Source organism: Lactuca sativa, chromosome 4 (assembly GCF_002870075.4).
Source record: "Lactuca sativa cultivar Salinas chromosome 4, Lsat_Salinas_v11, whole genome shotgun sequence".
NCBI lineage: Eukaryota > Viridiplantae > Streptophyta > Magnoliopsida > Asterales > Asteraceae > Lactuca > Lactuca sativa.
Window position 1 is genome coordinate 327,572,011 of NC_056626.2, and position 13,881 is coordinate 327,585,891.

At 35.1% G+C, this 13,881-nt stretch overlaps 1 long non-coding RNA gene across 1 annotated transcript; it reads right to left on the reverse strand.

Annotated features, from left to right (window-relative positions):
- Positions 1-7,764: 7,764 nt before the first annotated feature.
- On the reverse strand, positions 7,765-10,558 carry LOC128133930 (uncharacterized). Its single transcript, XR_008232252.1, has 3 exons — positions 10,362-10,558; positions 8,469-8,528; positions 7,765-7,911 (listed from the first exon to the last, which is right to left on the reverse strand). It is a non-coding gene; the product is annotated as an uncharacterized LOC128133930 (long non-coding RNA).
- Between the last annotated feature and the right edge of the window lie 3,323 nt (positions 10,559-13,881).

The window sequence follows — 13,881 nt, forward strand, 5'->3', positions numbered from 1 at the left end:
TGGGCCCATCAAGGCTCAAATAACGAATGGGCTCTCCCGAGGCCTAACTCTCAAGTCCAAGTGACAAGCCCAACTCAAGGGCCCAAGGCATAATATAATATTTCTTAGCTCATAGTCTCTAGTTCACAAGCCCAAAGATTCAAGCCCAACCCTCAAGACCCATAATAAGATCTAATCCAAAAGCAGTGAAGTTATACGGGGCGTACCTCTCTTGGTACGCTCAACGTACTCACGCATGCATGAAACTGATCGAGGGCACCGACCCAGTATGCGGGGCATACTGGAACGTATGTTGGGCGTACGCCCAGTTTTGCTATAGTCCTTTCTCTTGGTCTTAAACCATTAAGACCTTAACTCAGTTCTCAGATCTATACTCCCTATTATCTCTTACTCCATAAAGTCAGTGACTTTAATGCTTTTCATGGCTGATAAGGTCACAAACACATAAAACTCTTACTCTCTTAACTCAAAATGCTCATTTCTCATGCATCAGCTGATTATCACGTTCAAGACCTCATTTTTATGGATCCCCTCCATTAGAAACACTTAAAAGGATAGGTATTAAGCTCTGGAGTGTAATAACTCATAAAGTCTCAAGCTTTGGGATCACAAACCCTAAAATAGACCATATCATGCACAAAACAAAAGGATGGGAAAGCTTTGAGCTTTATACCTTCAAATGATGCTCCAACCACATAAAAGCTCAGATCCAAAGCCTGGGTTCCAACTCTATTCTCTTCCATACTCCTTCTTCACTCCAATAATCCCACAAGAACACTTAAAAGCTCACCATGGTCACACACAAGCTTAAGAACAAGGATTAGGGTTTGAGAGGGTTTATTGACTGAGGATGGTGGCCAAGAATGAGGCAATCTCATTCTTTATATAGGGACACTCCTCAATTAGTGTTTTTTTTCCTTCTGTGCCTAGTACACCCAACGTACTAGGTGGCTTCGCTTAAAAGTTGCGCACATGAGTACACTATGCGTACAAACATGTACGCCCAACGTACTCCGCTGCCACCTTTTTCAAATAAAGGACTTATCTTGCCATAACTTCAAACTTCCATTGCTTCCTCGATATAACTCTGTTTCCAATGAATCTCATATCCTTGGAAAGGTGTCAAGATGCTCTACACTACTAGCAACTCGTCGCAACCACGAGACTTCCTCATGCCCGGGTTGCAGCCCGCGAACCCTAACCACCGACGACCTGAAATAGGATGTTAAAAAATTAAATCTAGTAAAAATTATTTTGTTGAGATCTAGGTTGCTAGCATAGCGTGGGACGATCTGATGCGAGTTTCAATGTTTATTTGAGCCAATAGATGTTCTAGTGTACTTGTGTCTTCCCTATCCTAGTGAAATCATGTAACAAAATAACCACCTTAAACTAATACCTCTAACCAATAAGGAATGAAGTTAAGTTCCCTTGCTTAAGCATATGTTTTATAGGATTTTTAGATTTAAGTGAAAAAAGTGACAACAGAAAAAAAAAATAGAAAAAAATTGTTGCAAAAGCTTGAGAATAAGAGTCAACAAAGCTATGAAGATCAAGAAATATCATGAAGAAAAGTTCCAAATCGAAGACTCGAGAATAAGGTGAAATTTGCCAAATTATTATTTATTGTAATTTTTTATTGTCCAAGTTGTTTTTCCATATGTATGTTTGGGTGTTTAACCAAAAATTACCTTGAGGTAAAGAAATATTTTTGAGGATATATTCGGAGGGATGAATAAAATGAGTGTTGTTTAAAAGAAGTGGGGAAGTGTTTATAAAGATTGTGAGTATTTAGGATTGGGGAAGTTCTTAGGAAAATATAGAGACAAATACATGCATTGCGGTCTTGGAGTAATGGAGAGGCTCAAAATGGATTGTCTTATGCGATGTTGGTTGCTAAAGTCTTGATATGATAATAATAAAATTTGTTTTGCTTGAGGGAAAGCAAAAGCCAAGTATGGTGTATTTTGATATGTGCATATTTAACAATATATTTTTAATGCTTATTTCTAATAATTTTAGCTACAATTATGTTTATTTTGGAACAAAAGGTACTTATTATGTTTGAAATATGTTTTGTAGAAGCGAAGACATGCTCGGGATGAAAAGGAAGCAAACGAGGAGCTAGAAGATGGAAAACAGGAGCTAGGACAAGAAGAAGAACAAAAGAAGACTTGAAGACAGATGACCATGTCGTGGTGATCCTCCAACATGACGTGGTTGTGACATCCCCATTTTCACGGCCAGAAAAGACCGATTTTGTTATGCTTTATAAAAACCAGAGTACCTCTTTTAATAAAAATGTTGCGGAATTTGTTCACAGTAAAACATGATAAATACGTTATCAAATCATTTCCGAAGAAAAGTATTTTTATTCATTTTAAAACATTTGGGATGTCATCGTCAATACAAAAACATAAGCATAAACAGAACTTACATTCATTATCACTAGTGATTTATATCTCCTTAATCTCTTAGTGTAATGTGACTTCATATCAACACCTGTGATATAAATAAACTGAGTGGGTCAGGTTGGGAAATCTGGTGAGTACATAGGATTTTCAACCCACAATAAATAAGTTTATTAACTTTATCAAACCAAACAAACCCGATTACCCGTTCCCATTATCCTCACTTTACGTCCCTAAAACATCTAACACAAGGGACCTAGTCTAAGGGACTTTCATCGGTGTGACAACACATGCTTCGGGGGTTCCTCAACAATTCATGTCAAATAAGGCAACCATGTGGGGGATAGAGTACTGCTGGTGAGCACACAGTTCAAATAAACACCTACAGGTTGCGAGTCTGCTAACGTTCCACTAGACTGTCTAGAATAGTCCGTGGTCGTCATCTATACTCCGCTAGATGACTGGATCATCAATAACATCTATAACGAGGCCTCTCATTATTTTATTTGGTCACACAAAAACTATTACATCTACCCATGTTTTACCCAACACATTTTATTTAAATAAAATACATATACAGTTTAAATCATTTAAAACGTGTATAAAAATATTTCACCCAACATAAACAGCAAGTATTTAAACAATATGCACACAGCACGTAATTTATATTAAATACTTCATATCTATGTGTAAGATGAAAGTAACTATGCACTCACAACACGTAATTTATATTAAATACTTCATATCTATGTGTAAGATGAAAGGGACCATGCACTCACTTGATAAGGTGGTGACTCGGTACTCGGACAACGCTTCGTTTACTTTAAAATAATTTCCTTCGATGAAACCAAGTATTATTACCATTAGAGTTTAGTATATTATTCACCGAGACTAATTAATTAGTCTAGCTATTATTACTATTACATAAGCGTTAAATAATACTTATATAACCCATAATAATAGCCCAAGTACTTATTATAAGTTCCTAATAACGTTACTATAATTAAATAAAAGCTATATTAAAAATAGCGTAGGCGTAGCTCACTTACATCGGGTTTTATAGAAAACCGGGCTTTACTTGGAGCAGCATTCCCGAGCCAAAAAGCTCTTCTTCTCGGAGCCGTCGAGCACTCCGGGGCTTCCGCCTCGTGCTAGGGAGGTTCCCTAAGCTTTTCGGGGGGTTTCAGGGCTAGAGAGAGGTTCTAGAGAGAGAGAGAGAGAGTAAAGAGAAGAAATAATGGGAAAGTGTGAAGAAAATGAGGGTGGGAGAGGTTCTATTTATAGGGTGAGAATGGCTGAATTCGGTGCCACATGTCACCATCTAGTGGCAAGACTTGGGGAGAAAGCAATGGTCAAGATTGTGCCATATCACCCATTTTCGCACAACACACTTCCGACTTCTAAAATCCGTAACTTTCACATACGACCTCCGTTTTTGTCTTTCTTTATATCCACGCGTAGGTAAAAATATGATCTACAACTTTCATTTTGACTCTGTCGGCTAATTTTCGACCGATCTTAAATTTAACAGTACGAGGAGATTATATTGTTAAATGTCCACGTAAAATTCATAACTTCTACATACGGACTCCGTTTTCATTTGTCTTTTTACCGCTGAGTTCCTATTAATGAGATCTTCAACTTTCATTTAGGTCTAGTAAGCCAAAAACCGCTCGAACTAAAATTCGAGTTTCGGGCCGTGCACTACTATGCCAAATGTTAGAAAATTCATAACTTCCTCATACGAAGTCAGATTTGTGCGTTCTTTTTATGGATGCTCTCAGTTTAACATATTCTATGACTTTTGTTTAGATTACTAAGGCTAAAAAGTCCTCTATCGTAAATTCACTATTTACGTCAGTGTCTTGCCGGATTTGCCGAAAAACTTCGACGGACCATAACTTCTTCGTTATAACTCGGATTTCAATGTTCTTTATATGTACGGAGCCCTTGAGACGTATTCTACAACTTAGTTAACATTATTTATTCTAAATAATATTTTGTCAAAAAGTCGTTTTTGACCCCTATTATCTCTAAATTGACTAGCCCGGATCTGCGGGCGTTACAGTGGTGAAGGGAAGATTCTTGACCAATGAGCTAATGTGGAGAATACAAGATAAACACGATGACCACGACGTGGTGTGCTGATATAAGGAAATTATAAAAAACTCGAACATTAGGTCGAATGTGGAGGCATGTAACCGATTTTCTAAGGTGATTTACGACCAAAAACACTTGAAGCTTAGAAGAAGATCGAGAATCAGTTGGAGCTCAAGGATTAAAGAAGATTTAGAAGATTTCTACATAGATCCATTTGGTTTGCTAATCATTAATTTTGTCTAGCTTAATTTACATGGATTTTGTGTGTTTTTCTGCTACAATGAGAGGCTAAAACCCTTTTACTTCTATTTGATGAAGATGAACCCTATCTATATGTGTTGATTTTGATTATTGGATGCTTACTATTGATTTTACTTGTGTTTGATAATCCAAACCCTAACATGTTTTAGTTCTAGTTTATATTTCTTATTAATCAGATTATGTGTGTAACTGATCATACTAATTGCATGAATTTGTATCCTAATTATTTATGATCATTAAATAATTAGAGCTAGGATAAATCACATCTTAGATTAAGCAATTAAAGCTAGTAACTTTAACTACATTAGAGATGATAATTAATCTTAATTTGTGCTTGATTACTTAACTTGATCACAGATTCACAGGAAAGTAACTACTATCATTCGTAGTCCAACTTGTGCTTATTATCAATTTGGTGTTTAACTTGTGCATGGTCATTTCTTGGTAATTCATAAATTGGTAGGCCTAGATATTTGATCATAATAGCTAGTTAACAAATTGGTAACCAATATAATTCATCCACTAGAAATCAACCATAGAATAAGGTGAAATCGGATCTAAGCATAAATATTCTTTTAATTCTTGAAGTTAATTTGTTTTCTTTGCTTGCTTAATTGTTTAGTTTATAGTAAGTTCTTATGATCTTGCAAAATCAGTAAAACCCCCCAATCATAGTTTATTTCTTAGTTTAATTAGAAGTAGTTATTTTATATAATTGAATTCTGTTACCTGTGTTCGACACCCAACTTACCCAAGCTATACATGATCTGACTAGGTACACCTCCTATAAGTGCATAGTTAGTAAAAGGTTGTTAGGTTATAAATTTAAGACTAGTAGGTACTTTTGTGCACATCAAGTACCCAGAGGTTACGCTTGGCGTACTCCTCTGTTGCCCAAAATCACTTTTAAGCTCTTAATACCTAAAGACTATATGTCCAACTCATAAATCTTAATATTGGGAAGGTCTTAACTGATAAAGGCGACAACTTTAAGCTTTTGCATAGCTTAATAGAGCCCAAAACCAAACCCTAAGTCTATAACAATCTTTAATAACCTCAAACTATTTCATGAGTGAGAAATAGCAACAAAGACTTCATTTTTATGACACAAGATCCTCAAAAGAACATAAAGTGACAAACTTGAGCTCGAGAGTAGCTTTCACTCACAAGAACCAAACCATGGGACCAAAAGCATGCAAATCACAAAGCTAGTCTAAATCTAGGCCATAGATCCATAAAGGTAAGAGCTTTATACCTCCAGTAGCTTAAAAAGGTGATGAAGACCCTGGATCTTCAAGGTCTAGCCACAACAATCCTCAAGGAAAAACTTATGCACCTTTACTATGAACCAAGAACTCACAAAAGAGGCTTATACAAGCTAATCATGGAATAAGGTTTCGAGACACTAGTTGGGGAGGAGGGAAGCTGAATATTTGGAGGCCTCAAGGGACTTAAGGTCCTTAAATAGAGGCTCAACCCTAAAATTTAGCGTTTGGAGTCTGCATGAGTACTCCCTGTGTACTCGACGAAGTCTACGTCCAACTTAAGTGACCTACACTTGGTGTACGCCCGAGATTGATTTTGCAATACTTTGTTATTTTAACCTGGAAATAAAAATACCTAGAAATTGATGTTATAGAGGGGAGAGTGAAATTTAATGTGTCACTTTTTCAAAAACTCATACTAAACCTTATATGCATACAATACTTGTATCTTTTATATAAAATTATTGATAATTTTAGTAAAGCCTAATCTATTATTATTACTGCTTCAAAATCATTATGTATATTTTTGGCTATTAAAACATTAGGACTGAGTAAACTTGGGATCGAAGATATTAATTTTAGAGATAGGTTTTTAAGTTGTACTTTTAATTTAGTAATATAACATTATATATTAAAAATCTTAACTTCCATATTGGTTACAAATTATATTTATACTTTAATTTATATCCAGAATCGACTAAACTATTCTCCAACATTATTTACACTTGTATACAAATAAATTATCATCTTCTAAACAAAAGAATCACAAAATAGATTCCAAAATGATAGGTCATTTAATTCAAATGATATCCAAGAGCTACAATACCAAAAGTTTACTCGGTTAAGGTTTAAATCAATCATTACAGCTAAACTTCAATTAGTCAACATAATATTTGTTTGGATTAAGATAAACATAAACAACCTAAATGTCAATCTTGTATTTAACGTTTGGGGGTGGTGAAGAGGACACAAAATAATCTAAAAAATTAGTTATGTATTAATTTAACTCCACATGGGCATTGAAGCTCATTCTTGCGACAACTTACAAAAAGTTTTCATAATCCTATTTGTAAATCTATACATATCTTCACAATAAGACTTGAACCTTCAACCACAAAATATTATAAAAAAACATAACATAAAAATTATGATGTCTTGTATCCTATGTTTGGAAAACGGGCCGGACCGGCCGGTTCGACCGGTTCAACTATGAACTGGTTTCGGATCCGGTTCTTAAAGGCTGAAAAACCGGTATCCGTGTAAACTGGTCGAACGGTAAAAACTGGTCCGGTTGAACCGGTAAAACCGGTCAATACCGGAACCATTAAAAAATATTTATTTTTTTTGTTTTGTGTATATTTTATATAATTAAATATAATTAGGACATTATCGGGTTTTTCCGGTTTTTAAGACCGGTTGGACCACTCAAACCATCGAACCAATAAGATGACCGGTTTGGTTTCCGATCCGATTTTTAAAACCTTGCTCGTATCTACAAATCTTCAGTCTATAACTCGTTGAAAAATGAACCACTCACTTACATATTTAAATGAGAAGTCCTTGATAACATCTAAACTAGTGGACATCCAAGTGCTCTATACATTTATTCTCATAATTATTTGAAAATGCATATAAGAGTTGTCACACCCCGTTAAAGCGGAAACGCAAGATATGACAGCGATAACGGTTTCATTGCAAAAGATAAAGATACATCACCATAGCAGTATTTAAAAGTTTACAACTCATAGCTTAAAAAGAAACAAAGTACAAGTTTTCCAAAACAACATTGTTCAAAATATAACTTCATAATAGCTTCAACACGATGCAGCATGCTCTATGATGATGAATCTTTATATCCACTTACTAATTATTTCCTGAAAAGGCATGTAAAACGAGCGTCAACTATGAAAATAGTTGGTGAGATCACAAGTTTATAAAATTGAGCTAGAAATAAGGCTTTTCGTAAATACAAGTACATTGCTTTAATGAGAAACAAAGTTGATTGCTATTAATGAATACAAGTTTATTGCTATAACGAGAAACGAGTTTGTATGTGTATGAGCAAACAATGAGTCTCAACCAAACCTATGACTGAAGCCCTATCGAGATCTATGCTTATCGTTCCATAGATGAATATGATATCATGCACTCCAGTAATAGGGCGAGTGAGGAGTTGTCAATTCCTAATAGCGCTATCCATAATGACCATTGGCTCAAAGAGTTCATGGTTAGAGATAAGGGAAGGGCCTTAGTACGATAAGTTCTCATGTTCCGTGTTGCATAGACATACATAAAGAGACATAGCAATACAATAGCAATCATTTTTTATAATAATCAATTTAAATACAACATGCAAACAATAGTTTTTCTGGACATGTTTTTCCACCCCAAAACATAAAACGGAAAATAGGGGGAGTGCATGAATACTCACAATGTTTCGTGTAGGTACAAGTGGTGCCTCGGAATACACCAACGTCTTACTACCGGGATCCTACGACATCAAACACACACTAGTGAGTTTCCATGTCGAAATCTATTTCTAATATACTAAACTCTACATATAGTGAAATGCCAATTTATGTTCTAATATTGGATTTTTATATTAACTGGTTACACTTTTTCTGAAATGATGAAATTCTACAAGTCGTGTGATTAATTACAACTTTGGGATATTAATTTTCGAGATTTAGTAATATAAATTAAAGGTATTTCTACACATTTAAAGGTGTTTTATATTCCTAAAAATGTAAAATATTATCAAACAGTTTCCAAAAATTGTCAAACCTTGTATTTTCATTGTAAATACAATAGAGGTTTTCCAGAAAATTTTCCTTGAATTTTTGATATGGTTAACTATTTTTCAAATTTTTAAGTCTTGACAACAACATAAATTCACGAAAAAAAGCATTCAAAGGATAAAAATTCTCAAAATTTTTATTTTACTGTTATTACACATTACTAAGCTGGGAAATATATAAAAATGGATTTCCAAGCTGTTTAATTATACTTTATGATTTTTGAGCATTTATTCCAATAAAAATTGAAATAAATAGAAAACAGCTTCCGAAATTACCCAAAATTTTTAATTAACTGTTATTATACATAACTAGGCTGGGAAAAATATAAAAGATATTTTTCAGTGGGTATTTCTATTTTTCCTTGTTTTATTCCCTTAAATAATCATTAATTGAAGAATAAATATTAAACAGTTAAAATAAATTACCAAAAATTTTTGTAACATCATTTACAGTGTAAGTAATCTGGGAAAAATACCAAAAGTGGTTTTCATATTGTATAATTCGGTTTTGGGTACTTATGTGTATTTAAGTGTATTTAAGTGTATTTATCCTTAGAAAATAGGAGAAAAATAGTTTACAGTAGAGAAAAATCATCAAAAATTTTATGTAACTTCCTACTGTACAAAATGATGTTCTGGTAAATTTTCATGAATTTTGGATAATCAGAACTGTTTTTCCTATTTTTAGGCCATTATAATTACCAAAAATTGGGAAAAACAGGAAGGCATGATGAAAAATTCTAAAATTAGTTTTCTGAGTCTCCCACACAGGTAAGGGCTGCGAAAATTGTTAGATATGATTTTCACACTCCTTAAAGTGGTTTTGTGATTTATTATACCCAAACAAAAAGAAAATGGGACATCATACCAAACAGCAACAAAAATCGATGCAATTTAATGAGGGGTTATTTATCACCATAGGGGTCATCCATGAATTTATTCCGGATTTATAGACCTCTGGAAGTATTTTATGTGATTTATGCCCTTGTTTACTTGCAACAATTTTAATAAATCAAGAAAATGATAAAAGCTCTTGAAAGTTTCCAGATGTTCATATTACCTTAATGGGAATCTGGAAAAATTTTGGTTTGAACAGAAAAGAACTCTTAGATATTTTTATAGACAAAATCGTTTACATGCACTATTAACAATATACTTTGATCATCAAGCTCATTAGCTTGGTGTTCATCACATGCATCACGGTTTGAAGACCATGCATGGACATATGTTTGTCATAGTGATGTTTTTAAAAGAAATACTTGAATGCATATGGTGTTTGAACCTTTAAAACTTGTAAAGATCCGAATCTTTAGAGTTTGACATAGGTTTTGGTCCTTGGATTTCACCATTAAACAACATGCATGTTGTTTTTGGGTGAAACCCTAACACCATCATCATCAAACTCGACATTCATGAACATGTTCATGAATTATCATAAAGAATGGTGTAGAAGGAAGAGAAATACAAGAAAAACCTAAAAAAAAACAAGAAGGAAAGTAAGGAAAGGTGAAAGATTTTCGTGTCTACCTTGAAGATTAGTCTTGGAGGATGAAGATTTGAGTGTGGAGAGGTGTTCTTGACTGAAATTTTTCGTGGGCTAGAGAGAGAGGAAGAGAGTTTGAGTGTTGGAAGGGTGGAGTGTGAGAGAGAGTGAAGAGAGAAGTGGAAGAGTGGAGATTGTTTTTAATGATTGATGTTTTGGGAAGAGAGAGGGCATGGGGAGAGGGGATGGCCAGATTTTTGAGAGCATTTAAGCCTCCTCTCTCCTAAATTCAAATCTTATACAATTCCCTCCTTAATTTTTATAAAAACCCTAATTTTTATAAAAGTGTTTATTAAGCAATTCTTGATTTATTTAAAAATCTTGTTTTTAACTAATAAATTATGCTTAATGTTTGATAATTTAAATTTTTATTTCATTGATTATAATCCATAATTTGATTAATAAAAATTTTATATTAGGAAGTTTATAGCCAATTTTATAAAGTTTTTAAGCTTTAAGGTTTATAAATTTGGATTTTGGCTCTTTAGGGTTTTTGGAACATTGTTTGATATTCACCATCATATTGGAAGGTAATTAGAATATTTTAATTTATTTTTAGGGTATTATATCCTTTTTCAATTGTAACAAAGTTTGAAGTTTCATTCTAGTTATGGCATTGGCATTTCCTATTGTAGTTAAGCAACTTACTAGAATCGTAAGAGTCAAGTATATTAGTCCTAGATCTTAGTTGGATCCTAGTTTATGCAAGATTTTGACCTAATTTATACTACTAGGCCATGGCATGTTGTGCATGAATAGTTTTTATAAAGATGCATGAGTCCGAGAATGACCTGAATTTGACAGTTTTATCTCAAAGGCGATGTGTGATATTCTTATACGACCGACAAAATTAAAGCCCAAATGATATCTTGAAGATGAACCGATACCACCACGTCTTGGTTTGAAATCAAATGACATAACCACTCATCCAACATGTTTCTAATGCTTGTATATACTACAAATTAAATATGATATTTGTTTCATAGGTACATGCGATAATATCAATTAATGTATTCATAAAAATGATATTATTATCACTACGGATGAACATTAGAACCGCCGGAATCGGAACCGAACCGGAACCGGAATTGGTAACAGGTCCGGTTACCGGTTCTCCATTTTTATGAAAACCGGTCCCGGTTTGACATTTTTTATTTTTTAAAATGCGCATAACTCACGCATATGAAGTCGGAATTATTTGATTTTTTTTCAACATGTAATTTGCAGTTTGTAATACATTTTTGACGATACAAACATATGTTTTTGTTACATATTGAATCAGACACATGCTCCGAAAGAAAGCATATCGATGTTGCGTTTTTTTTATTTCAGCATTATTTTTTTTGTTTTTTTGAATTTGTCCCATTTTTTAAATGAGTATAACTCATTCATATGACGTCAGAATTACTTATTTTTTTTCCAACGTGTAATTTGGAGTTTGTAGTTCATTTTAGACTATAAAAACACATATTTTGGTTAGATATTGACTCAGTTATAGCCCGGAAAACAACATATCAATGCTGCATTTTTTCTGTTTCAGCATTTTTTATTTTTTTTGGAATCTATCACCGCTTTTAAAATGCGCATAACTCACTCATATGAAGTCGGAATTACTTGATTCTTTTTTCATCATGTAATTTAGTGTTTGTACTTCAATTTAGAATGTAAAAAGTCATAATTTGGTTAAATATTGAATCATTTACAAGCTCCAGAAGATAACATATAATCTATACTATTTCAACCAGTTCTACTTTGAAAAATAACCGACAAACAGGGACCGGAACCGGAACCGGCGATAGAATCGGCTGTAACGCCCCGATTCACAGGTATTGCTTAAATAAGATTTATTGGGTTAAGCTCTACTTGACGAGTTGGTTGACCTACTCGTCGAGTAGCAGCTGGATGGGATCGCATGTTAAGTGACCTACTCGACGAGTCCATATTGGGACTCGGCGAGTAGGAGCTGGCAGAGAAAACCCTAAATCCCGAGGTTTTCACCCCTATTTAAAGGGACCTCTGCCTCCCTTGGGTCTCTTTACAGATCTAGAGAGTCCTGAGAGTCCTTATACGTGTGTGAGTGCCTTTATGTGGTGTTTGAAGCTTAGAAAGAGAATATTGGAGGAAGAAAGTTAGGAACTGCAAAGGAATTGAAGCAAGGAAGGCGTGGGAAGCAAGATTTACCTCAGCTAGCATCCTTTGGAGGTATCAAAGTGCCATCCTTACTTCCCTTTTTCCTTTTTGTTGAGCTTCTAGGCTTTTTATGGATTTTCAAGTTGTTATGATAAGCTATGGGCTAGATCTGAAGTTGTAACTTCAGATCTGGACCCTCCTTGGATTTTAGAAGCATAAAGTCACAGTTTTGGTTGTGATTGAGGTACCTCTTGGGCATGAATCCCCATTAAGAACTTAGATTTAGCATTTGGAGCCTTTAAGGCCATGCATACACGTAATGTTTGCAACTTTATGAGATAAGCATACCCGAAAAGCTTGGATTTGTGATTTGGAGCCGCTGCATGGCTCAAAACAAGTCTGTATGGAAAGAGGACTGAATGGGCTCGACGAGTCGCAAGGTTGACTCGGCGAGTCACATGAAGATGGCTGTGAACTCGACGAGTTGGATGAACAACTCGGCGAGTCCGATGAAGATCGTTATAAGACTCGACGAGTTGAAGAACAACTCGACGAGTCGGATGGGTTTTCTCTTGAATATGTATGAGTGTGTATCCATTGAGTTGCAAGGAGGGAACTCGACAAGTGGCCTTAAAGTTTGATCGAGAATCAAAGGAACCCGACGATTCACTTCGATGACTCGGCGAGTTGGAATGTACTTAAGGGAATTCGGCGAGTAGCCAAGGGTACTCGGTGAGTTAAGGTCAACATGGACTGTTGACCTTGACTGAGGACTTTGACTTTGACCAGGGGTTGACTAGTGGGTTATGGAGTACCTTATAAGGTTAAGGACTTATGAGTATGTTGTACTATGATAATAGGTGGCGGAGCCTGTGTCAAGTGATCCGAGAGTTGGAGTTTACCTTTCATCTCGACATCTACTAGGTGAGTTATCCTCACTATAACGATAGGGTCTATGGTACCAAGGCCGGCCCTTTAGTTGTTATTGTTATGGTATGCTACATGTGGTTATGATCTATTAGATCAGAATCGGGGCAGACAGTATGTTATGATGTTATGATAGTAGGGATTGGTATGTTAGTGACTTGCTAGCTCGGTACTCTAGTTACAGGAGAATTCTATGATTGATGATCAGTGTGACAGATATGTTTGATGTTTGTATATGCTAGTATATGATAGTATGCAAACATGGTCATTTGCTTGTGGTTGAGTTGAGGCGGTCCTGCTTTGTGCTGAAGGCCAATATACCCTATAAGCGGTCCGGGGAGACTATAGGCCCACGTAGCGGACCAGTCATGCCGAAGGCTCGGGATAGATTCAGAAAGACTGTAGGGCCGGTAGGGCGGTCCAATCAGGCCGATGGCCTAGTATGCA